Consider the following 25,174-nt stretch of genomic DNA (forward strand, 5'->3'; position numbering starts at 1 on the left):
TATAGCTGCGCATATAACTGATACAGAATTCCATTCATAATATGTAAATTCTTAGGAATCAATATATGATAGATAAATTACCTAACAGGACAAGGGAAGGCTGTCAGTGAGCACACTCCAGATTTCGGAAGCAGAACGGCCAATAAACTTCCCAAAAGAGCCTCAGTCTCACTGGCAGTCAGGAAAAAAATGCGAATAAAAAATAATGAGGCACAGATGGTATTTCAAAAATGTAAAGCATCTCAAATTTTGATAATAGGGAGAAAAATGAATTTACGCATATTGGTGGTTTCGGAAGACGTGGGTGCAGCTACTCTTGAAAGCAACTTAGAATTCTCCCCAAGTAGACCTCTATCTAATAAGTGTTGGAGTTGTTTATCGCTACATCTGGCAGTTCTCCCTGAATATATAGTCTCTAGAGTAAACTGACACATACAAGCAAGAATTGTGCATAGAGATATTCATTTGCGGTAATAGAAGGCAAGACAATTTGATGTTTGTAAATGTGGAATGTGTAAGGCACAGTAGTATGCTCACAAAACGGAATGCAACGCAGCAATCCAATGAATGCTCTAGGTATTTCGAGAAATCTGAGAGACAGCCCTTCGCGTTACAACAAAGATTCCAGGTGTGGTGTGGTACCGCCTAGGTCAGGCTTGACTCATGCGAAACAGTTACCGTTTATTGTCGCTGACGTGTGAAAGTAAAGTGTAAAAACACAGGATGGAGATACGCCCAGCAGCTCCAGCCTCCAGGTTGCTGGGGAGGGAGAAATACGCCCAGCAGCTCCAGCCTCCAGATTGCTGGGGAGGGACAGGGGACGGGCACTGTGGCTCTGGTACTGAGCTTCAGCTGTTTCATCCAGTTTTATTTTAATAAAATGTTATTGTTACTGCAGCCAGGTTATAGCAGGTTAAAGCACGTCTGTGTCATATTGTTACATGTAGGAAATATGATTTTCTATTTCATAATTTTAAAGCATGAGGACGGATTTTAAAAGAAATATAGTGATGTTCATGTTAGACACTGTTGGTTTCAGTGGGAAGAGGGACGTGTCCCTTGAGCAGGGTGGTGCGTGTGCCAAGAGTGGATGCGTTGTGAGGGGGATACCCTTGACCAGCAGGGGCCTTCCTAAACCAGCTTCAGCGCTTGAAACTCTGACCAGACCTCTCAGTTCTGGCAGTCTGCCAGCGCATCATTTCCCTCTTTTGGTATTGGGGGACAAGCTTGTTGTATGTATCAGGACCTCATATAGGGGCTCCCCTAGGGACCTAATGCTTAAAAGAAAGCAGCCAAGCAGGGAGGGGAAGATTGAGAGCTGGGAACCTGGGATGTTTCCCCCTCTTTCTATAAGTAGAGGGTGGCCTTGAGCAAATAGGTCAATTTTTTTTGGAAAAAAAAAAAAGGCAAACCTAGAGATGCTTGTGTTAGAATGAGCCCATACTTCCCTTGCTATGGGAAATATTTTAATGCCCTTTTCCTAGCTTAAATTAAGTGCATCTACAATAAAGCTTGTGTGCATACACAATTTTTTAAAAATTTAATATAGATGAAATAAAATAATTTATAGTGAAGTATCAGTAATACGTGCTTCAATGTGTAAGTGTAAAGGTACTAAATGCCCCCTGCTAACGGCACTAATGGCTGTGGGGAGGAAGCCACAGTCTATTACTGCACATCGAGATGAATGGGGACTGTAGCGTGGAAGCATAGCCACTAACATATGTAAACAGACAGCCTAGGGGAATGTGCTGTATGACTCGGGGAACTCGAACCGGGGCTCTGTAACAACCTAGAGGGGTGGGAATGGGTGGGAGATAGGAGGGAGATTCAAGAGGGAGGAGACATATGTATCCCTCTGGCTAATTCATATTGATATATGGCAGAAATCAAACCACTATTGTAAAGCAATCACCAATTGATTAAAAATGAATATTGAAGAAATAATCAGTGTGGGTTGAAAAGAAAGAAGAAGATTGGAAATCATCAGAAATCGGGGAAAGGAAAGAGAAGATGGGACAGATGAACCCTAGAATTTAAAAAGTGTCAGGTTAAGGAAGGATAGACTTGTTTGTATGTGGAATGAGAAAGAAGAAGCTCATCTGTTGAAGTAAGGGCTGCACCCCAATACAGGTTACAAGTCATCAGAGAAAGTGGGGCCTGGGAAACTCTCAGCCGGGATCATGTCTCCTTTTTCTGTTTTAATTTATCTGACCATGCCAGGTCTTGGTTGCGGCAGGTGAACTCCTGGTCGCAGCGTGTGGAATCTTGTTCCCTGAGGAGAGAACCTGGCCCCCTGCACTGGGAACGCAAGAGTCGGAGCCACGGAACCACCAGGGAAGTTCTGATCACACCTGTTTCTTCAGTGTGCTGTCCAACCCGTGTCTTCTGTGGATGTGGCATGGATGGGTGAGGACGCTGTCTCCTTGGGATTCCACTGCCTGTCGGGGCCTACATTCTGTCTGTGGTACTTAATAAGGCCTTGGAGACGGCATCCTTTGCTACTCACTGGGGAACACAGCATGGATTGGAAAAAGAATCAGAGAAGTCATGTGATCAGCCCAGTGGACCCTAACAGAGAAAGACTGAAACACAAGAGCCATCTTGCCCTCTGCAAGAAATAATGTCAATATGTAATGTTTACAAAGTGAATTTATCATTGTGCTGTAGTTTTCAAACATGTGGGAAACACGGTGAACTATTTTTAAACAACCTTCTTCACAAAATGTATTGAGGCCTCTACATTGCATGTGCTTCTGTTGAGGGTAATGTTTGGGTCTAAGGATGTTCACAGGTAACCAACGCGATTTTAAATCCCTGAGGATGGTTTCACTGCTTGCTAACCGGGTCTCTGAGCTGAAGCCACCCCGTTCTGTAGTGGGATCTGCCACTAAGGAATGTACTAACCAGACAGGGTGCACGGGGCCAGAAAACCAGCTTCTGTCTCCATAACCAGCGTGTTTGGTTCCTGGGCCCTTTGCTTATTCTCTTGCAAAATCTCTCAGCATCATTACGTACTGAGGTCCCGCTGATTTATCCTTCCATGGGCTGACCTCAGGAGCCCCATGGCTCTCACCGTGCAGGGGGCAGCAGCCTCTGGGGCTCCACTTGAAATACCAAGCTGAGTCTTGTCCTCCTTGGGATCACTGGAAATGCAGAGCACTTCCAAAAGGCCTTTTCCTTTGCTGAGGATTTAATTTCTCTCCAGGAGTTGTTTAGATTTCATCTAAATCTTGGCAGCAACCAGGTGAGAGCAGAGGTCACGTGCTGTATCTCCTTTGAAAGCACCTGCCCAGTAGAGAGCAGGGGCTCAGGAAACATTTGCTGAGGGTGTAGACTGCCCCCCATGAGGCCCTGGATAGACCACGGATCTCCTCCTGTTAACTCCTTTCCAGACCCTGACAACACTTCCTTCCTTAGTTATCCCTGCTCCTTCTGTAATTTACACATGAATAGTTCCTGGTCTTACTGTCTACCTCACCTCTCTCCATTGTGAAGGAATATCTTGATATCCTTTTCCAGCCAGATATTAATTATGCTGAAGATAAGAATGATGTCACCTGTTTCTCTGAAGCCTTGAAAGATTCTAACACCGTATTGAGAGAAGATAAATGCTCTGAAAAAGAGTATGTAGATAGGATGATTCAAGAAGAAATTCTTTCTTCCTTAATTGCATTCCAGTTCTCTCCAACTGAAGGGTACTTGTAGATCACACACACACACAGACACATGCACTCCAGACTTTTTAGGCTTCATTAAACCCACATACTTCTTCTACCCTGAAGACAGAGCAAGACCCCAGAATGTAAGAAATATTTAAAATTCTCTTAGATTCTGAGCAATACAGGGGGAAAGTCAAGCTGCTGAATTATTCCCCAAAGCTCATTTAGTGACAAAGTTGTAGGTTGGTTAGGCTTGTTAAAGCTGCAGCAAGTGCTTAGTTAAGGAATTGTAAAAATTAGAAACCCGTGTAGGATATAAATTAAGACTATCTGGAGGCTAGAAAGATTTGGGGCTTTTTTGGGGGTTGTTGTTAAAATATCTAGCCAACTCCTGAAAAATAATGAGTGGTTGCCATAGCAACCGTGCTTTCGCATGACATGCGGAAGAACATGAAAAGGATTGGAATCAAAGGAAGCCACCTGGTTTGCTTCTTTAATTTTGGAGGAAGAAATTCACTCAAAATGATTTATAAAACAAACTGTTTTATTTTTCCTTTCAACACGATTATGGAGGGGTGGGGGAAAGAATTTTCTTTCTCTTAAAATTCAGGATACAAACTGGAAATCCAAAGGAAATGAAGGCCGTTTGTCTCCATCTCAAAGCGCCCTCCTTCCCCCCACACCTCCCAGGAAGCTGGCCCCCACCGCACCACCAGGTTGACCCTGGAGCTGTTCTGATGGTGCGTGCGGGCTGAGTCGATTCAGTCAGGTCCAACTCTCTGTGACCCCATGGCCTGTAGCCTGCTGGGCTCCTCTGTCCATGGGATTCTCCAGGCAAGAATCCTGGAGAGGGTTGCCATGCCCTCCTCCAGGGGATCTCCTGATGCAGGGATCAAACCCACGTCTCCTCCATCTCCTTCACTGGCAGGGGGGGTCTTTACCGCTTGTACCACCCTTAAAGGCCAACTAGCAGATTTTCATTAAGCACTTATTATCTAGTCAGCAGCTGCTTTTAAACAAGACACATCACGTGGCCTTGCTTTCCAGGGGTTACTGTCCAGTTGGCTACACATCGACAGCCTTGGGAGACCTTGGAGAAAATTCAAGTACTCAGCAAGTGGAGAGTAGGGGTTATTCAAGGCAGAAAGGATGTGGCTTAGAAAAGAAGGCTCACAGTGAGGAGGGGAGGTGGAGGCTGGTGGAGGTGAATTCTCCATTGACGGGATCGTGGAAAAGGTAGCCTGGGTGATTCCAGGAAGGGGCCAGGGTTACACCCAGTGAGAGGCATGAGCAGGGCCCGTGTGGGCTGGAGGAGGAGGAGGGCTGGAGCATGGGAACCGGGAAAACGTGGGCAGAGACTCGAGGGTGAGACGCGAGATCTCAGGGTCTGGAGACTGGCTCCAGGGATCAGTGCTGCAGCTCTGAGGAGGGGTTGTCAGGAGCACCCCGTCCCTGTAAGCTGGCTCCTGTGACCCCACCCATCCCGTGCTGCCGCCCTGCCCCCCCGCGCCTGGCACTCCCCCCCTCTCGAGACCAGAGTCACAGCCAGTATCGATCGAGGCACCTTGCTTCCTGGGAGTTGACAACTGTGCCACTGACTTAAGATCTGGAGAAAGTGCTAGGTGCGGGGAACCACTGTGATGGGGTGCTGGGGAAACAGACAGGGCACCCACAGTAGGACCATTAAAGGCCCAGAGAGGGAGGAGGGAGCAGGGGAGCCACAGGAGGGTGCAGGGCCTGGGTCTGCTGCCACCCCAGGTGGACGGGAGCAGGGAGGGGGCTGCCATCAGGGCCCAGGGAAGGAGAAGGGATGCAGACTGCCGGGTGTGGGGGGAGCTGCAGGGAGGGGCCGGGGCAGGAGCATCTGCCTTCCTTGACAGTCTCCTGCCTGCAGCCCTCGGCTCCCGTCACGTCACATGGCCTCCTGTGGAAGCTGGGCTGTGAGGTGGGCGGTAGATGCGGCCCACTGGCACCAGCCTCTGGGGCTGGGAGCGGGAGGACCCGTGACTGTCGTCTGGTGACCCCATGCCAAGGACACACGGAGGCTGGCAGCCAGCTTGTCGTCCCTCTCTTTGCTTACATAGGACAACAGCACACACACGTCTGCAAAGGTCTGAACCTTTGCTCACAGCCCTCGCCCAGTGCCCAGGAAAGTGGTGTGACTTGTTGTCCTGAGTGGGGCGGTTAACCCTTGTACCAGAACAACCGGCATAAGCTCGGCTTATGAACCAGGTGGGCACGTTGGGTCATCCTGACCTCTGCCTGCCTCCCCCTCCCACACTCAGAGCATCCCTACCATGTGTGCCGGCAGAAGCTGGAAGAGGGCGCGGTCGACGTGGCAGCCATAAGCTGACCAGAGAACCTTCTAGAAAAGGTGCGCTTTGGCGTCATGAGTGGTTGGATTTGGTGAGCAAGAGTGAAAATCCGGCTGTGCCCAGAACAAATACTAACTTCCTCCTACCTGGAGAGAAGCAAACAGAGCTGCTAAGTTGAAAGTCACCCCCAAACCTTCAGAAAGCACCTTTTAGTGCTTGCTAATTATTGAAGGAATGAAGCATGCAAATTTCTGTGGCTCCAGTTTGCAGTAGACAGTGACAGCTCTGGATGTGAGCAAATAAGCTTGTGTGTCTTGTACCCTGCAATAATTCGGTACAAAATGGATGTTTGCTTTCAAGATGGTTTCTGAAGGCTTCCTGGGGTCACCTTTCCTGGACAGGGCTCTCCACTGCTTCCTATGAGAAATCAGCTTGAGCTATGGCCTTTCCATGAAACACATTAGAGACAGTCCCCCATGTCCAGGGAGTTCCAGCAGCTTCTGCCCCTTGGAGCCTGTCCACACAGCACAGAGCTTCCTCTGCAGGTGTAGACAGAGCAGCACAGATAATAACTGATTGTCTCCGGGACAGGGTGCTGGTCAGGATGGGAACCCAAATCCCCAAATAGCTCCATAGCCTCTGGCTCCGGACTCTACCGAATGAATGCGTGAATGAACAAAGCTTAGCTGATAAGTGAACAAACCTTAGCACCTGCTTGGATTGTGGGCTTGCCAGTTGGTTTAGTGGTAATGAGACTAGAATCCGCCTGCTAACGCATGAGATGCAGGAGACGCAGGTTCGATGCCTAGGTCAGAAAGATCCCCTGGAGGAGGAAATGGCAACCTGCTCCAGTATTCATGCCTGGAGAATCCCCTGGACGAAGGAGTCTGGCAGGCTACAGTCCATGGATCGCAAAACGCTGGACACAGCTGAGCTACTGAGCATGGCATGACTTGCACTGTAGAACTCTTCCAGCAGTTCCGTTTTATCACTTCATCTCCACTGTCGTTTTATTGCAGGGCTAGTTTTGATATTCCTGGTACTTCCAAACTGATAGAGGAGAAAACCGAATCCCAGGAAGTTTGGGCAGTTGGTCCCATGTTGCATCCTAGTTTCTTGGGATAGAGAGAAGGTGGCTGTCGGGGTCATCCAGCTGGAGGTTCAAATCCTGGTTACTCCATAGAGGAGAGTTGGGAAGCACTCTGTCTCAGTAGCAGTCACCTGGGGGATGGAATGATAACTTGCTCTGCCCCTTCAGGTGGCGAGAGGGGTAGGATGTCCCTTGGCCCACCCAGGTTACTCAAGGTTCCCCCGCCCCCACATCAGCTCACCAGCAAAGGCTGATCTAAGCCAATTTGCTTAGGCCCAGGCCTGCTGCCATCTGAAGCCCTGTTTCATGAGGATTAGCACCTGCAAACCTGGGGAGGATGAGCACCGAATGAAAACCCCTGTCCCTCCTAGGACTCTGCCGTGTGTGTGTGTGTGTGTGTGTGTGTGTGTGTGTGTGTATCATGACAGGCTCGTTTCAGCAGCAAAGGGCCGGCCAGCTCTGTGGTTCCCCCGTGTCCTTCCCTGATGCGTTGGTCTGACTCATCGCCTGCTCTGAGCGATGGGCCCAGGATGCCCTCCCTGCAAGAGATGTAGCCCAGCCGCTTGAGTGGGCCAGCTCTGGAGAACCGCTCCCTCCTGTTCCTCTCTCTTTAGCTTCCAGGAAATGGAGACAGAGGCCTGTAACACCCGACATCTGGAGGAGACGCTGTTCCCAGCCCCTTAGTCTTTGGCGTCAATCACCCAGGCCTTCATCACCCCCTCTTCCTTGCTTTTGCTTTATTTCTAATACTCGAAGCTACAGCTCAAAATTCTAAGCACTGATTGTCTTCACATTTTCTAAGATACAGGTGTCGATGGATTTGGAACATCCCAAGGATTTGGCTTGGGAAGTTTTTGGCAAAGGACGGATGGAATGTGCCTGGTCTTTTCTCTCCGGCCACACAAGCATCTTTCTGCCGCTGACCATCCACGTGCCAGGCCACCCCCTTCTGCCTTTCCTTTCATGCGGCAGTTAGCTTCCTCCATGCAGACTGGCCTGGGTATTTCTGTGACATCCTTTAGTCAAAGGTTTGGAGGGATGGGGAGGGGTTGGGAGACGTACCTCTCATGTGCTGTGCGGTTTGCCTGGACCCCTGAGTTCTGCGGAAGAGAAATGCTGTAATTAACAGGGTGCGTTAGTTAGAGTTAGTTCATCCTGTGCTTCTCTGCCTTATAAAAGGTGCATCATCTGATTCTCTCCCGTTTGAAGCTGGAGGAACCGCATCTTATCTGTGTAGCTAACACACATGTGGAGTTGAATCTTTAACCTTGTAACAAAGGTCAAGGCTCTTTGAAGCATCTGGGGATCTGCCAAAAGGAGAAAGAGCTTGTGTTTGGTCCTTTGAGGAGGCTGAAGAGTGAGGCTGGTTTCCATTTCACAGGAGGAAAATGGTAAAGATGACACAGAGCAGACAAAACACAGGCTCTTGGTTTAACTTACACAGGTCGTCACCAAGATTTATATGAAAGTGACGTCTACCAGGGAGACGGTGCGCTCCTCCTGGACTCTGTTTCCATCATGTGACCGCCTTCTTAGGAGCACGTCTATAAGCCCAGAGTGAAGGGAAGTCTTGGTCCAGCTGTTCAGATGTGGCACCCGGCTTCCTCCCACTCTGCCTTTCCAGCTTGCTCATCTGAAGATCTAGCTCCACGAATGCCCTTCACCCCTGGCCATGGGGCTTCTGGACTGCCTTCCAGACTCCATGGGGGAGCAGACCTCACTTGGCATTGCCAGCTTGTTCCTAGTGAGCTGACTTGAAACTAAACTGCTTTCTGTTATCACAGTAATTTTTAAAAGAAAGGACATGTGCGTGCGTGCTCAGTCATGTCTGACTCTTTGTGACCCCATGGACTATAGCCTGCCAGGCTCTTCTGCCCATGGGTTTTCCCAAACAAGAATACTGGAGTGGGTAGCCTTTCCCTTCTCCAGGGGATCTTCCTGACCCAAGGATGGAACCCAGGTCTCCACATTACACGCAGATTCTTTACTGTCTGAGCCACCAGGGAAGCCCTAAAGAAAGGACATTTTAACATGCAGGGAGAACATATTTTTCTGAATAAATACCATGGTTTTTAAAAAATCTTACCCACTCCAGTACTCTTGCCTAGAAAATTCTATGGATGGAGGAGCCTGGTGGGCTACAGTCCATGGGGTCACAAAGAGTTGGAAACGACTGAGTGACTTCATGACGACGACCTTTACAAAACACTCATTATATCTCTCCATTAAAAAAAAAAATTACCAGCAATTGAGACATCATCATTAAGGATCAGTTATCCAGGGACAGGTATTTAGGAGTCACTGACTCAGGTCACACTGGGTTGATAATATTTCTCCATCTGGAAGGTTCTTTTATATTTCATTTATCCAAATTTGAACATACTTTCCATTCCCCAAGCATTCCCAGGCCTCACCCTGAGCCTTCCCAGCCATTTCAGAAGGTTCATTTCTTCGGAGCCCAGAGTTCCCTTGTCTGCTTGACCTAAATGACCTTCATGGCATCTCCTACATAATGATTAATCTTCAGTATGTCTTGCCAACTAAACAGTAAACATTTTACATCCTCTTTTAATTCCTATTATTTTTATCCTATGCTGTCTCCTAAGCAAGCTTTGAGATTTTGCTGAATGAATCGGATACTAGTGTGATGTACTTCCTGTTCTCTGGAGTATGTTTTTTAATGAGATTTAATGATACTGTTTAGTTACATAAGTTAGGGCTTTGAAGGTGGCGCTGGTGGTAAAGAACCCTCTTGCCAGTGCAGGAGACATAAGAGACGTGAGTTCGACTCCTGCGTCAGGAAGATCCCCTGGAGAAGGAAATGGCAACTCACTCCAGTATTCTTGCCTGGAGAATCCCATGGACTGAGGAGCCTGGAGGGCTACGCTCCATGGGGTCACGAAGAATCGGACACGACTGAAGTGACTTAGTATTTTCACACATGCAGAAGAGTTTAAACAGGAAAGATTGGAAACGTGCTTTTATGAGATGAATCTGGCTACTGTCTCCCTTATGAAAGAGGACTGTTGTACACATGAGAGCAAGGGTAATACTAGGGAGTGAACAGGGAGAGATGTGGGCAGAGGAGGGCAGAGGAGCGAGGCTTCCTACCGCAGGTGGCGCCCAGCGGCCTTCTTCACAGCGAATGGTCATCTGTCTTTAGCGTCTCTCTGCTGGCCAGCCTGAAGGCAGGCCCAGAGCAGGGCAGCTCTTTAGTTTGCGAGGCTCCTCGGGCTTCTGCTGCCTTTCTTGCTTTTCTCACCAGGTGTTGGTTTCCTGAACATAACTTGTTGGCACTCAGGGAATTTGGGAACTCGGTGGTTTAAGTATAAATCGTTAACCAAAAAGATTGATGGTGTCTATGACTCAAAAATACTACATTTGGGGATTACTAAACCGGTCAATCCTAAAGGAAATCAACCATATGAATACTCACTGGAAGGACTGATACTGAAGCTAAAGCTCCAATACTTTGGCCACCTGATTCGAAGAGCCGATTCATCAGAAAAGACCCTGATGCTGGGAAAGATTGAAGGCAGGAGGTGAAGGGGCAACAGAGGATGAGATGGTGGGATGGCATCACTGACTCAATGGACATGAGTTTGAGCAAGCTCTGAGAGATGGTGAAGGACAGGGAAGCCTGAAGGACTGTAGCAATGGGCTCGCAAAGAGTCAGACACGTCTTAGCAGCTGAACACACACGCACACACACACACATAATGTGGCTGAATTAACATCCCTACCCGAGAACAGGGATCCTCTAGGTCACTCAGCTCGGTGTTGGAAGATTCACTGCTGGTCACGACCGCACAGACCTGCTGGGGAGCCTGGCCCCTGCCCCGTTAGTCTTCTCAGGTTGCTGTGCCCCGTCAGTGCCCTGATCCCTCTGCTGGGACCTGCCCTCGTGGCCAGCCCTGTGACCGCACGTCAAGGGTGACACAGCGCTTGCCCAGCCCCATTGGCTGAACCCGAAGCAGCCGCTGGCCTGGCTCAGCAGAGCTCCTGGCTCTGTCTCAGGCCTTTGCCCCGGGGAAGCCTGTGCCCCCGCCTTCCCACCGCCCCCTCTGCGGGTCCAGAGTACTTGCTCCTTGGCCCCGGGCGGCTGCGGCTGCGACGCATCCTGACCCGTGGCCTGGTGATGCCGCCGGATGGATGCTGTCTCCCCTGACATGTCACGTGCCATTTCTTCTGAGACAATTCCCAGAACTACTGCTCAGCAGACTCCTTCCTTCAAGGATTATTGGCTTAAACAGTGGGATGTGTGGTCATCCCCTTCCCTGCTCACTGAGGTTAAGTCAGCCAGGCCCATAAAATTCAGGCAACTCCCTCCCAAGCCTGCACACTTCCTTCATCTACAACATGTTTGGAAGCCCTGAAGATGCTGTCTGGGCAAGTCCAGTAAGAATGGGAGAGATGACTGGACTTCATGCTGTCTTACAGGATTTAGTTGATTGGACTTCATGCTGTCTTACAGGATTTAGTTGACACTCGGTACAAGACAAGCCATCTGGTGACACGGCCACATCTGACTGGGTAAAATATAGCGACTGCCCACCCCATCTGGAGCGCTGTGTCCAGTTCTAGGAGACCTCATTTTCAAGAGAGACTTGTATAATATGAGGGCTTCCCTTGTAGCTCAGTCAGTAAAGAATCTGCCTGCAGTACAGGAGACCTGGGTTCAATCCCTGGGTTGGGAAGATCCCCTGGAGAAGGAAACGGCAACCCACTCCAGATGTGTAATATGATAAGATGATATTTCAAGATGATAATTGTCTTCAAATGCCATTTGGGGATATTCAGTGAGACAGCAGATATAGAGCATCAGAACTCCCCTGGAGGTTCAATGATTGAGACTTCGCCTTCCAATGCAGGGGATGTGGGTTCGGTGTCCGGTCAGGGAACTGAGATCCCACCTGCCTTGCAGCCAAAAAAACAAAACGTAAGACAGAGGCAATATTGTAATGAATTCAGTAAAGATTTTAAAAATGGTCCACATCAAAAAATATTAATATTAGAAAAAACAAGAAATATAGAGCCTCAAGGGCAGGGGGTGACCCATGGCGGGCGGTCAGTTCATGCTGCCTGCTGGCTGCCCCCCTCAGCTGGTCCTGGCTGCCTTGTACAGACACACTGTCGTGTGCTTCGTAGAAGTCCACCCCACTCAAGGAATGGAATGGAAGTGGAAGGAAACGAGGGCGACGTTATTACAAGCATTACAGGGAAAACCCTTAATCCTTTCTGATGTGTTTTTTTAAATAAACCATTCGAAGACTTTAATCTTCATTCGTAGGAGATTACTCACAGGGCTCTGCACAGTTATCAAATCCTGTCACCTGGAAGCTGAGAACCTCCATGCAGCACGGATCCCACGCCTGTCCAGGCTGGAGGCATAACAGGGCTTCCAGACGCTGTATGTGCCTAAGGTTCCATGTGTGTGGTCGCTGGGGACTTAACTGAGAGCAGGGTGTTCAGCTGTAAATCCCATCAGAAAAGCCACAGGGACACAGTGCAGCTCCTCCATTGAGGATATTTACAATCAATACAGTGATATCTAATCCAGCATCAGTGTGCTGATTTCCGCTGTTCCCGTGGTGGTGCCGTTACTGGTCACTGTGGTTCCCCCGCTCCCGGATCCAATCCAGGGTCACTGGTGCATTTGGTTGTTCTGTCTCTCTAATCTCTTTTCACGTGGAGCATGTCCTCCAGCTTTCCTTCCTTCATGACCTTCACGTTTTGAGTTTTTCTGCAACATGCCTGTCAGTGGGATTTGCCTCGTGTCTCCTCGTAATGAGAACTTTGGCCAGAGAGTCTCCTCAGTGGGGATGGAGGTCCTCCGTGGGGGGTGTGTGCTGAAGCGTCTCCTGCCCATCTCTTCTCATCTTGTTCAGTCACCATGTTGTGTCCGATTCTTCGGCACCCCATGGACTGCAGCATGCCAGGCTTCCCTGTCCCTCACCATCTCCCAGAGCTTGTCCAAGTTCATGTGCATTGCATCAGTGATGCCATCCAACCACCTCATCCTCTGTCACCCCCTTCTCCTCCTGCCTTCAATCTTTCCCAGCATCAGGATCTTCTCCAGTGAGTCAGCTCTTCACTTCAGGTGGCCAAAGTATTGGAGCTTCAGCTTCAGCATCAGTCCTTCCAATGAGTATTCAAGGTAGAGTTCCTTTAAGATTGACTGGTTTGATTTGCTTGCTCATATTATAGTCACTCAGTTTCTGCTGAAAACACTTAGCAGGCTGGCTGCCCACTCTGTACAGAGTGGTGGCTTATTCTATCCTGATGCTGGTGCGGATCCTGCTTCTTAGCTTCATGAAATCTCAGCTGTGACCGTGGCTCCTGACAGACTCTTCTAGAAGCACACACAGGGCTTCCCACTTGATTTCAGAGGAATCACTCTCTGTCCCTTCAGAATGCAGGCAGTATTTTCAAACACCTTACTCAGGATCAGTAAAGAGTGCGATGATTCTTTTGCTGAGATGGAGGCACCACACTGATGCTAGTGCTGGAAAGAAAGTCCTGTTCCTGGTGTTTCAGCTTGCACGTTAGGGGCCACATTCTCTCTCTCTCTTGAACTCATAGGATAGAATGAATGAGCTCAGCAGATACTGGTTTCCTCCTCTGATCCCACTCTGGTTAGCTCCCAGGCGGGTTGGTGTGAGGGGGTGGCCATGGCAGAGCACAGTGAGGAGTGTGGAAAGGGGGATGTGGGGCTTGCTCTTGGAGTTTTGCCAAAGGTGGATCTTTTGTGCTCAGTCACTCAACCGTATCCGACTCTTTGCTGCTCCATGGACTGTAGCCCACCAGGCTCCTCTGTCCATGGGATTCTCCAGGCAAGAGCACAGGAGTGGGTTGGATTTCCTATTCCAGGGATCTTCCCGACCCAGTGATCAAACTCTCATCTCTCGCATCCCCTGCATTGACAGGCGGATTCTTGGGCACTGGCACCACCTGGGAAGGACTGTCTAAATACACAAGTCACATCACTTTCAGTATATTTCACAGCAGCCACAGCAGACTTTCGGTCGTCATCCTCTTCTTCATGATTATTCACAGCTTGCTGCTGCTGACCTGAAATCGACAGATTGCAGGTATTTCTCCAGCAAAAATGGGTTTATTCAGGATCATCAGAGAATTGCACTTTGGGGTCTTGCGTGGTGGGTCACATGCCAGTCCCTGCAGGGCAGGGGAAGGAGGATGCTTTTATACGAGGGAAGAAGAAGTGCGGAGGATGCAGTAACCAAAGAGTCCATGGCTTCTCGTTGGCTGAGTCCTCTCCAGTCTTTGCTCCATTTGGGCTCTGCTAGTATCGAAGGCTATGGTTTTTCCAGTGGTCATGTATGGATGTGAGAGGTGGACTGTGAAGAAAGCTGAGCACCGAAGAATTGATGCTTTTGAACTGTGGTGTTGGAGAAGACTCTTGAGAGTCCCTTGGACAGCAAGGAGATCCAACCAGTCCATCCTAAAGGAGATCAGTCCTGAATGTGCACTGGAAGGACTGATGTTGAAGCTGAAACTCCAATACTTTGGCCACCTGATGAGAAGAGCTGACTCATTTGAAAAGACCCTGATGCTGGGAAAGATTGAGGGCAGGAGGAGAAGGGGACGACAGAGGATGAGATGGTTGGATGGCATCACCAACTCGATGAACATGGCTTTGGTGGACTCCAGGAGTTGGTGATGGACAGGGAGGCCTGGTGTACTGCAGTCCATGGGGTCACAAAGAGTCAGACAGGACTGAGCAACTGAACTGACTTACTGACTGGGTATCAAAGGGTGTGAGCCTGCCCCCTACTGATCTCCCCACCTTAACTGAGGATTCTGTTAACTGAGTTTTTACAGTTTCAAGGATTGTTCTGGGCCTGGCTGGTGGCTGAGTGGTAAAGAATGTGCCTGACAATGCAGGAGATGTGGGTTCCATTCCTGTGTCAGGAAGATCCCCTGGAGAATGAAATGGCAACCCACTTGATTCTTGCCTGAGAAATCCCATGCACAGAGGAGCCATGGGGTCGCACAAGAGTTGGACATTACTTACAACAGCAGCAAGTATTGTTCTAGGGGCTCTGTATGGATTACTTAGACTTTAATGACAACCCTATGAATTAGGTACAGCTATTCCTGTTTTACACATGGAGAAACTGAGGCACAAAATTTTAATCTCCTTTATTTCAGAAACAAGGAAATTGTTACTCAGATTGTTTATGGCATTTGCCTAAGTTCGACACATCTGGGTAGCATGAGACCCTCCTAACTTCAGCTCAATTTTCCCCATTCCAGTGTTTGCTATTAAAGTGACCTTCATGCTTTGGCCAAGGTCATTTTCTTTCATCCTTCCTGGCATGAAAGAATGAGTTTTTCGCAAGCAACTTCTAAGTGTGCAAAGCAAGATTCCAGGGATGAATATACTAATGAAAGTGAAAGCTAGTCACTCAGTCGTGTCCGAGTCTTTGTGACACTATGGACTGTAGCCTGCCAGGCTCCTCTGTCCATGGGCTATCATATAAATCTGTATATGATGTCACTCATAATAAATGTTACATAAATCCATATATGAGATCATTTATGTAGATATCATATAATCCATATATGATATCACATAATAAAGACGTCTGCATTTTGTACGTGTGCTGTGCTGTGCTAAGTTACTTCAGTGCTGTCTGACTCTTTGCAACCCCACGGACTGTAGCCCGTCAGGCTCCTCTGTCCATGGGATTCTCCAGGCAAGAATACTGGAGTGGGTTGCCTTTTCCTAATCCCCTTAGAGGAGTCCTCCTTGAGGAATGAGCCGTTTGCATCCTAAAAGAGGCCTGATCCTTCTCCAGCCTTTTCCTGGGATGCTTTAGAATATAAGCCCATAAACGTTGATTTCAGGTGGGGGAGGGGCATCCCCATCCATCTGCAGCTGGCTGGACCGTGGCCACACGGGCAGGCGGCTTCTGGAGGAGCCACCAGCCCCCGCAGTTTTCTGCTGCTGTGTGATTTCCTCTAACTTGCTGTCATGTTGCATAGTCAAGGGGCACTCAGCGCAGTTCCCAGAAAAACTGAGCACTTCCACTCATGATCTCCGGAAATAAGGGCTTGGGCTCTGTGCTGTGAATTAACTTTTGTAATGATCTCAGAGGAATGGAGGAGGAGGCTGAAAGGACTTCGCAGAGCTGGAGGGCGTGGGAAATCCTGGGGCCTCACCGTCCCCTGGGAGACACAGGCGAGCTTTGTGGGTGGGTCTCCGTCAGAGGCATCTCCTCGGGTCAGCAGTGTCCCTGTGTGGTTGATCTGACACACACACCAGCCATGCTACCAGGCGGGGAGGTGCCACGTGAGCAAGCCCATGGCCTTCTTGTAGTGGCCTCGTGGTTGAGAGTGTGTGGGTGGCAGGACACATGAGGGTGACCTCACGTGGGTGCCGTGAGGACCCATGGGAACCTTCTCTGTTCATAGGGCATCCCTCCTCCCTCAGAGAGCACTCCCTGGCCTCTCTCAACCAGTCAGAAAGTGTTTTCCTGGAAGGCAGTCCTCAGCTGTCCCCAAGCCTCTTGGATGAGGTGTGGTCCTGATGCTGTTTTTCTCGGACTGTGTCTGGCTCCATCTGAAAAGCCTGCTGTAGTGGCAGGTCTGTGCTGAGCAGCAGAGAAGAGAGGTGGTTACATAGCAGCACGTGGAGGCAGATTTACAAGGGATACTGGGGGTGTTGGTGAGTGATTGACCCCAGCAGCGCATCCCCAGACCCGTCCGCTGATTCCCAGGTTAGCGTTAGGGTGAGTTCAGGCAGGCAGAGCCCTGGCTGACTCGAGATGCCGCTTGTAGCCACCTTTACTGGTTACGCCTGGGGTCAACTTCAAGTCAGAGCTGCTGGTACCTGGTGGAGTTCTGAGCAGTAACACAGGCATGACCTTGTTAAAGCACCAAGTTCTGAAGATGGACTTCTCGGGGACGCCTTCTGCTCTTGCTCAGGGTTTTGGCTCCGGAAGCTTTGGCTCAATTTGCCATAGCAGGTACTTCCTGCCTCTGTGATGCTGAGGGTAGAAGGACTGCAGACGTCCATTGTCCACCTGCGTCTCGCCATCCAGCTCGAGAAGGAGAAGGTTGTCCCTGTTAGGGGAACCACTGCTAGGCCTCGTCGTTGGTCTGTGATGTTAAGAGTTAAGCTGTTGAGCTAAGCGTTCCTTAGCTTCTCCTCGCAGAGAATCCGTAACAACACTTGCACCAGCAAACTTGCACTTCTCAACATGTGTGTAAACAAAACAAGCTCCTAAGGTCGTTCTTGCCCCATGAAATTTCTGTACTTGGAAAGTAAGTCATGCCAGGCTGCTTGTGCAGACAAAGCGTAGGTTCACTTTGCAAACCATCACATCAACACTTGCTCTAATGCACTGATCTTTAGATGAAAGAGCTACGGTGATTAGGGAGAATGGCAAAACAGAAACACTTATTTTGCACAGAGTATAAGTGTAATCCAGTGAAGTAAAGTAGAAGTTTGTTCTATGACAGGAAGGAGCCCATTTGACTCAGAGGCTAATGGAGTAATCTGCTCCATTACCCTGCCTTTCAGTGAATTCTGGCAACACCAACTGATGTTAGACATAAAATAAGCCATTCATGCTTCAGTGAACACCGAGTCCCAAATATGTGCCCAGCTTCAGACACAGTGATAACCACTTTAGGTACAGCAGTGAGCAGTCAAACATCTTTTCTTTCACTGGTGGTTGTTGTCCAGTCGCTAAGTCGTATCCGACTGTTTGCAACCCCAGGGACTGCAGCACACCAGGCTGCCCTGTCTTTCAATATCTCCAGGAGTTTGCTCAAACTCATGTCCGTTAAGTCAGTGATGCCATCCAATGTCTCATCTTCTGTCGTCCCCTTCTCCTCCTGCTTCAATCTTTCCCAGCATCAGGGTCTTTTCCAGTGAGGTGGGTGTTCTCACCATGTGGCCAAAGTGTTGAAACTTCAACTTCAGCAACAGTCCTACCAATAAATATTCAGGGTTGATTTCCTTTAGGATTGACTGGTTTAATCTCCTTCCTGGACTTACAGTCTAATGGGTGGAAACCAAAAAAAAAAAAAAAACACCCAAACAAACAAATCAGTAAAAGTTATTATGTACTATCTAGTGATGAATTCTAAGGAAAAAAGAACAAGGAACATATTGGGAGGTTGGAAGAAATGGCTTAAAATTATAAAAAGTGTAGCCAATGAGGTCACACTGAGAAGCTGACATTTGCCCAAAGAGCAGAATAAAGCAGGGGAGTGAACCATGGGCTCCCGGTAGTAAGAACAGAGCAGAGCAAGTGCAAAGGCCCTGAGGTGGGAGGGGCTGTTCTGTTACAAAGACATCACGGAGGCCATCATACTTTTAGGAAGGCCAGGGGCCCGATGAGGAGCCTGATCAGGTCATGTCTTATTGGCCATAACTTAAGGAACTTGGCTTTAACCAGAGTGAACCGGCAGCTGTTGGAGGGTGGGAGGGAAGAGGCATGTCATCTGACAAGTGTCACTAGGATCTCTCTGGTCCCCAGGGAGAAGGATGATGGTTAGGAATACAGGCAAGATTTGGTGGTGACCTTGCCAGGGTTCTGGCAGTGGACATACTAAGGATAAATTCTGTAAGTGGACTTGCCAGGATTTGCTGACAGAGTCCACGGGGGAATCCAGGAGAGACAAAAGCAAGGTTTCAGCTGCAGACTGGGAAGTGTGGAGTTGCCAGTTTTGTTTGAGATGGGGACACTGTAGGAGAGCCATCTTTGGGGGTACATTTCGGATTGTAAAGTTTGAGATACTGTTGAGTGTTCTTATCAGCAGATGAGTCTGCAGATCTCAGGGGAACTTTTAAACTAAATTAGAGTAGACTTTTAGAGGTGGCTCCTTGACGGAATGGCCTTCCGTTCCCTAGAGTGGTTTGGTGCTCATTCTCTGGGCCCAATGTGCCTTCTATGGCTCATCGCTCACCACGCCCAGCAGTTAACCCGAGAGCCGCTCAGAGGGACCCCAAGGCAGAGTAGGCAAGACTAGGCTTTGTTTCTTTCTGATGATGATCTGCTTTCACTGACACAGACCTTCCCTGCTGTCGCTGGTTAACAAAAAGCCTGCTGAATCCTCAAGACACACGTTCTCCAATCTCCTGGAAGCCCACCACGCCCTAAATCCCTTTCCGCCTGGTGCCTGACCTTCCATCAGGACCCACGGCAGGTCTGCGCTGTGTGGTTCTGCAGCATCGCGTTCATCCTTGTGAGAGTCCGTCCGGCTGTGTTGTGGTGGCCTGTGTGCTTACGTCCTGCCTTGCACACCTTCAGCCACCTCGGGTTGCTGGGTCTTTGTACCCCCGACTGCTGAATCCTCCCCCGTGTCCCCCATCTCAGGCATATCCTGCGATCCCTCAGGATATACTTTTCTGAAAACTCCCTCTGGCACTCTGAATTCAGATTAATTGCTCCTTCTGTGAGCTCCATTACCGTCCTGCGCTTCTTCCTACCACAAGGCGTAACTCTGTATCAAGACTCATTTGCAGTCTCCTACCTAGTCCAGAAAGGCCCAGTGAGGATTAACTGCCTCATTGTTGTGTTCACACCAGCTGGAGCTCGTAAATACTGTATGCTCGGTCACTCAGTCGTGTCCGACTCTTTGCGACCCCGTGGCCTGTAGCCCACCAGGCTCCTCTGTCCACGGAGTTCTCCAGGCACGAGTACTAGAGTGAGTTGCCATTTCCTCTCCCAGAGGATCTTCCCAGCCCAGGGGTTGAACCTGTGTCTCCTGTGGCTCCTGCATTGGCAGGCAGGTTCTATTACCACTGAGCCATCTGGGAATCCTTTCAGTAAATAGTAGTGATTTCGCCCCTTTTCTTCCCTCTTCCCCCTCTGCCACCCTCCCTTCCTTCCTTCTTTCCTTCTTATTTCTTTCAACACACATAGCTATAATCCCAAACAATGAAAAATGATAGGCACTCAGTCTTACCTGACTCTTTGAGACCCCATGGACTGTAGCCCACCAGGCTTCTCTGTCCATGGGATTCTCCAGGCAAGAACACTGGAGTGGGTTGCCATGCCCTTCTCCAGGGGATAATCCTGACCCAGGAATCAAACCTGGGTCTCTCACATTACAGGTGGATTCTTTACTGTCTGAGCCACCAGGGAAACAAGGAAAGGAGCAGAATTAAACACAGTGAGATGCTTAGAAGGGAGGGGAAGGCAAAGCAGATAAGACAGTGATGAGCGATGGTTACTGTATTGCAAAAGCCAGAAACATGTGGTCAGAATGTCATTAGAGCTCATAATTGGAACACTGCTTGGGAGCCCTGTGCACAGACTTTGAACGCTTTCGCTTTTCACCTTGCTCCTATTCATTCATTCGTCCCTCCCCTTATTTAGTCAGTAAACATCTGCAGGAGGACCTAATTGACCATTTGGGGAAAGCATTTATGATGCCAGGGGTTCAAACATCTTGCCCCCAGTCCTCAGGAGTTTTCAGGTGGCACCAGTGGTAAAGAATCTGCCTGCTAATGCAGGAGACGCCATCAATCTTTGGGTTTGCAGACCCGCTGCCCCAGCTCCTTCATCTCTGAGTTTCAGGACGTTCATTACGCAGGATATTGACCGTTCTGTTTGTCCCTCAGGTGGTCCTTTAATGACCACATGGCCTGAGGGGTCCCATGTTGCCTTGCCTTCCTGGAATCCCAGTCTCCTTGTCCTGGGTCCGCCCCTCCTCACGTTGACCCATCACTCCAGCTGATGGATGATGGTTCAGAAAGGCACCTGGCTGAAAGGGTAATCTAGGGGTGCTGTGATTTCTTGATATTTGTTGGCTAGACCTTGAGAAATGTTGCTTCGTGGACTATTTAGTCATATTTTATGAAGATCATTTGTCAGTGGCTGGAAAATTGGACACGCATGATGAATGAGCAGGGAGGACTAATGAGCTCTTCCTTCTACACTCTGTCAAAGTCAGGTGCGGTGCCCGGAGTGGAACCCGCTCAGTGACACCAGCGCGTGTATTCTGATGACTCAGAAGGCAAGCTATTCATATTTCCAAGCTCCTGTGACTTCTGAAACAGGCTGCAGCCATGAATTTATTTGACAGCCTGGACAGGGGACCCATTTGGGACTTTCTTCAGGAATCCTTCTGCTGTTACAGACACCTCTGGGTTTCTTCTGCTGGGCATTTATCTACTTCTCCATGTTGCAGCTTTTAGCATATGAATAATGCATCCCAGGCGCACGGCTTCCCTGGTGGCTCAGATGGTAAAGAAACTGCCTGCAATGCAGGAGACATAGGTTCGATCCCTGGGTTGGAAAGATTCCCTGGAGGAGGAAATGGCAACCCAAAGGTATTCTTGCCTGGAGAATCCCATGGACAGAGGAGCCTGGTGGGCTACAGTCCCTGGGGTCACAAAGGGTTGGACATGACCGAGCTCGCACACAATAATGCATCCCCTGATAGAACCAGAATAGGGATAAATACTCAAAGGAAGATCAAATGCTAGTCCACCTTGCTTCTCTGATGAATAATCAGAAGTGCTCTTATAAAAGAAGCCAGTGAGTTGGGGGTGAGGCCCAGGCGATGGGTTACTGCTCCCTCCTTATTTGATCATTAATATGGAGAACGTTGGCCTGAATCTCCAAAGTGAGAGGTGATCAAATCAAAGAGTTAATCCAAAGAGTGTCTACCTCTGGGCTTCCTAGTCCTGGCCAGTCCGTCCATAGCCAAACCTTATCTCTGATTCAGCACGACACTCAGCCCTGGTCATGTTGTTGTTTATTGTTTAATCGCTCAGTCATGTCCGACTCTTTGCGACCCCATCGTCTGTACCCCACTAGGCTCCTCTGTCCATGGGGAGAATACTGGAGCAGGTTGCCATTTCCTTCTCCAGGGGATCTTTCTGACCCAAGGATCAAGCCCACATCTCCTGCCTTGGCAGGCAGATTCTTTACCACTGAGCCATCGAGGAAACCGGAAGCGTTCAGGTTTCTGTCCTTTGAACTCAAGGTTTCCAGTGCCCAAATCTTCAGGATGAGTCCTCATTGCTCATTGCTGGTCAGTGGCTCTTTGGCACGTGAACCATGCCCTTTCCAGGTCTCCCATCCCCCACCCCCCACAGGCACCTTGAGATCCACCTATAGCACATCAGTCGCATAAATCCCCGAACACACAAAGCTGCCACAGGTCTGCGCCTCTGCTTGTTCCATTTCTGCTCACCATGAAGGAGAGAGAAGCATGTCTGACCATCCTTGGGACTCAGGCAGAGATAATTTCATTTCGAAAACATCATGAGCAACCCAGGCTCAATCACTCACTTCCTTCTTTGCTCCCAGAGCATCACCCTCGAAGCTGTTTCTGTTGTAAAGGTCATGTTTTCGTGCTAGTCCATCTTCCCTACTGGGGGCTCGATGCCTTCAGAATAGGGACAGAAGATGGGTCTGCTTTGTCTGTCTCAAGTCGCTTCCGAGGGCCCGAGAGGCAGCACCTCCTCCATGTGCAGCTGGGCAGTGCCTTTTCAGGGGTGAGCAGAACAGGCGTGATTTATATTCTGGCCAAAGGATCAAATAAAGACCATGAAACATATTACACATTGTAGTCATTGTCGCAAAGGGAGAAACAGAACCCTGGCATCGTGAATGCTTGCTCTGCCCACCTCACAGTGTTGGTCTTAAATGTCAAGCCCTGAGTGGTGTTGAGGCCACTGATGTGGAGCTCTGCATGCTCTGCAGGGTCCTTTGCTTTGCATTTTTTTTATACAACATACAATCATGGAGGGGTCCTGCCATGCTCCCTGTACTGGGCTGGGTGCTGGCGATTCCCTCATCGTTCATTCAGTTTGTGTTCTAGTGGAGGTAAGAGGTGGTTGATGAATGAGAAACAGACAGTACTCAGGTGATGGTGACCCTTAGGAGGCATGTGAAGAGTGACTTGTTGGGTGGGGAGCTTGGGAAGTCTGTTCTATGAGAAGATTCCCCATGAGCTGAGACCAGAGGGTAAGCTGGAACCAGCCTGTCGCCCGGGGAGACAGGAGTGCTTTACCTACATAGTGGAAGGAGCCTGGACCACTGGATCCCTAATGGCAGGGGTATGAGGCTAGTGTGGCTGGGGGAGTGGGTGTAGGAGAGGGTGCGGGTGAAGGGGCCGAAGGGGCCTGGAAGGGAGAGTCTGTGAGCACAGACCAAGCAAGGGTAGCCCTGCAGGCGGACCTACTGCAAGAACAGATGTAGAGACTGGGGACAGTCCCCTTGGCAGCGTGTATGAAGAATTCAGGGCTGTGCTCTCCAGGTGGCATTCAGGCCTGGCTGCAGGTAGCCTGACGTAGGGCCAGGATGACCTAGTGCCTGGATCAGGAGATGCTCTGGCTCTGGGGCTCTGTGACACCAACACTGACAGGGGGACCTTCCACGCCTGGTGACATCCCAGAGCCAAGCCCAGAAAACCCACCTGAAGGCCCTTCACAAGAGCAGGCTGAGTTTCTCTGTGCCATCCGCCCCCTGCCCATTGCCATTGCTGAGCTCATTGTGATAATTTGATTTCATTTGAACTTCAGCAGTTTTCCTTGCCTTTGAAATCTCATTCGGTTGAATTTAATAACAAATAAATAATTCATGAGTGCTGGGGAATGAAAGGAAAAGGAAAATAAAGCAATGTATTCACCCAAACATATAAAAGGGCACCTTGTTCCTCAGCCCTAGCTCTGTGATCAGCCGGCCAGCTCGCTTCTAGGCAGATGCGTGAGACCCCCGGGAGGTGCCTGCACCCCTGCAGGACTCTTAGAACAGACCCTGCAGGGCTTCTGGGGGCCCAGCATGGAGCCAAAGATGGGTTTGTGTTTCTCCCTCCCCACCAGCAGGCCCGCCTGCCCCCCACCCTCCACCACCCTGCTCCCAGCCACCAGTTCTCCAAGTGGCCCGACAGTCCTCTCAGAGTGCTTCTTTCCTTGGACGTGCCACATTGGAGCCCTTACCAAAACAATCAGTGCAGACCAATGTCACGTATGCCACCTGATGGGAACAGCTGCCTCTTCAAAAAAGACCCTGATACTGGGAAAGATTGAGGGCAGGGGGAGAAGGGGACGGCAGAGGATGAGATGGTTGGATGGCATCACTGACCAAATGGACATGAGTTTGAGCAAGCTCCGGGAGATGGTGATGGACAGGGAAGCCTGACGTGTTGCAGTCCATGGGGTCATAGAGAGTCGGACACAACTGAGCGAGTGAACAGCAACACGGGATTATCCAGGCAAGAAGACTGGAGTGGGCTGCCATTTCCTTCTCCAGGGGATCTTCCTGACCCAGGGGTCGAACCTGCGTCTCCCATGTTACAGGCAGACTCTTTACCGTCCGAACCACCAAAGAAGGCTGAACAACAAGGACAATGTGTGGTTAGAAAGATTAGATCAGGGTATTTACGTGGTGCTGGAGCACCCACCTAAGGGATCACTGGCTGGTTGCAGGGTCAGAAAGGTGCCTTTATACTGGAGAGGGCTGACCGTCACCACTTTAACCCAGTTATCAGTCTTCACATCCTCAACAGCAGGAAAAAAACATATCCCATGATGCAGGATGAGGGGCCAGCTTCACATGCCAAGAAGTGACCGAGTTTAAGCTGAATGTTGAGAGTGAAAGAGGAGAGTGAAAAAGTTGGCTTAAAGCTCAACATTCAGAAAACTAAGATCATGGCATCCGGTCCCATCACTTCATGGGAAATGGATAGGGAAACAGTGGAAACAGTGTCAGACTTTATTTTTGGGGGCTCCAAAATCACTGTAGATGGTGATTGCAGCCATGAAATTAAAAGATGGTTACTCCTTGAAAGGAAAGTTATGACCAACCTAGGTAGCATATTAAAAAGCAGAGACATTACTTTGCCAACAAAGGTCCGTCTAGTCAAGGCTATGGTTTTTCCAGTGGTCATATATAGATGTGAAAGTTAGACTGTGAAGAAAGCTGAGCACCGAAGAATTGATGCTTTTGAACTGTGGTGTTGGAGAAGACTCTTGAGAGTCCCTTGGACTGCAAGGAGATCCAACCAATCCATTCTAAAGGAGAGATCAGTCCTGAGTGTTCTTTGGAAGGACTGATGCTGAAGCTGAAACTCCAGTACTTTGGCCACCTCATGCGAAGAGTTGACTCATTGGA

At 49.4% G+C, this 25,174-nt stretch overlaps 1 protein-coding gene across 3 annotated transcripts in view; it reads left to right on the forward strand.

Moving 5' to 3' along the window:
- DPP6 (dipeptidyl peptidase like 6) overlaps nucleotides 1–25,174 on the forward strand; it is a 1,068,014-nt gene that overhangs the window by 320,176 nt on the left and 722,664 nt on the right. The gene's annotated exons all lie outside the window — the stretch shown is intronic.

This window comes from Bos javanicus, chromosome 4 (assembly GCF_032452875.1).
Source record: "Bos javanicus breed banteng chromosome 4, ARS-OSU_banteng_1.0, whole genome shotgun sequence".
Classification (NCBI taxonomy): Eukaryota; Metazoa; Chordata; class Mammalia; order Artiodactyla; family Bovidae; genus Bos; species Bos javanicus.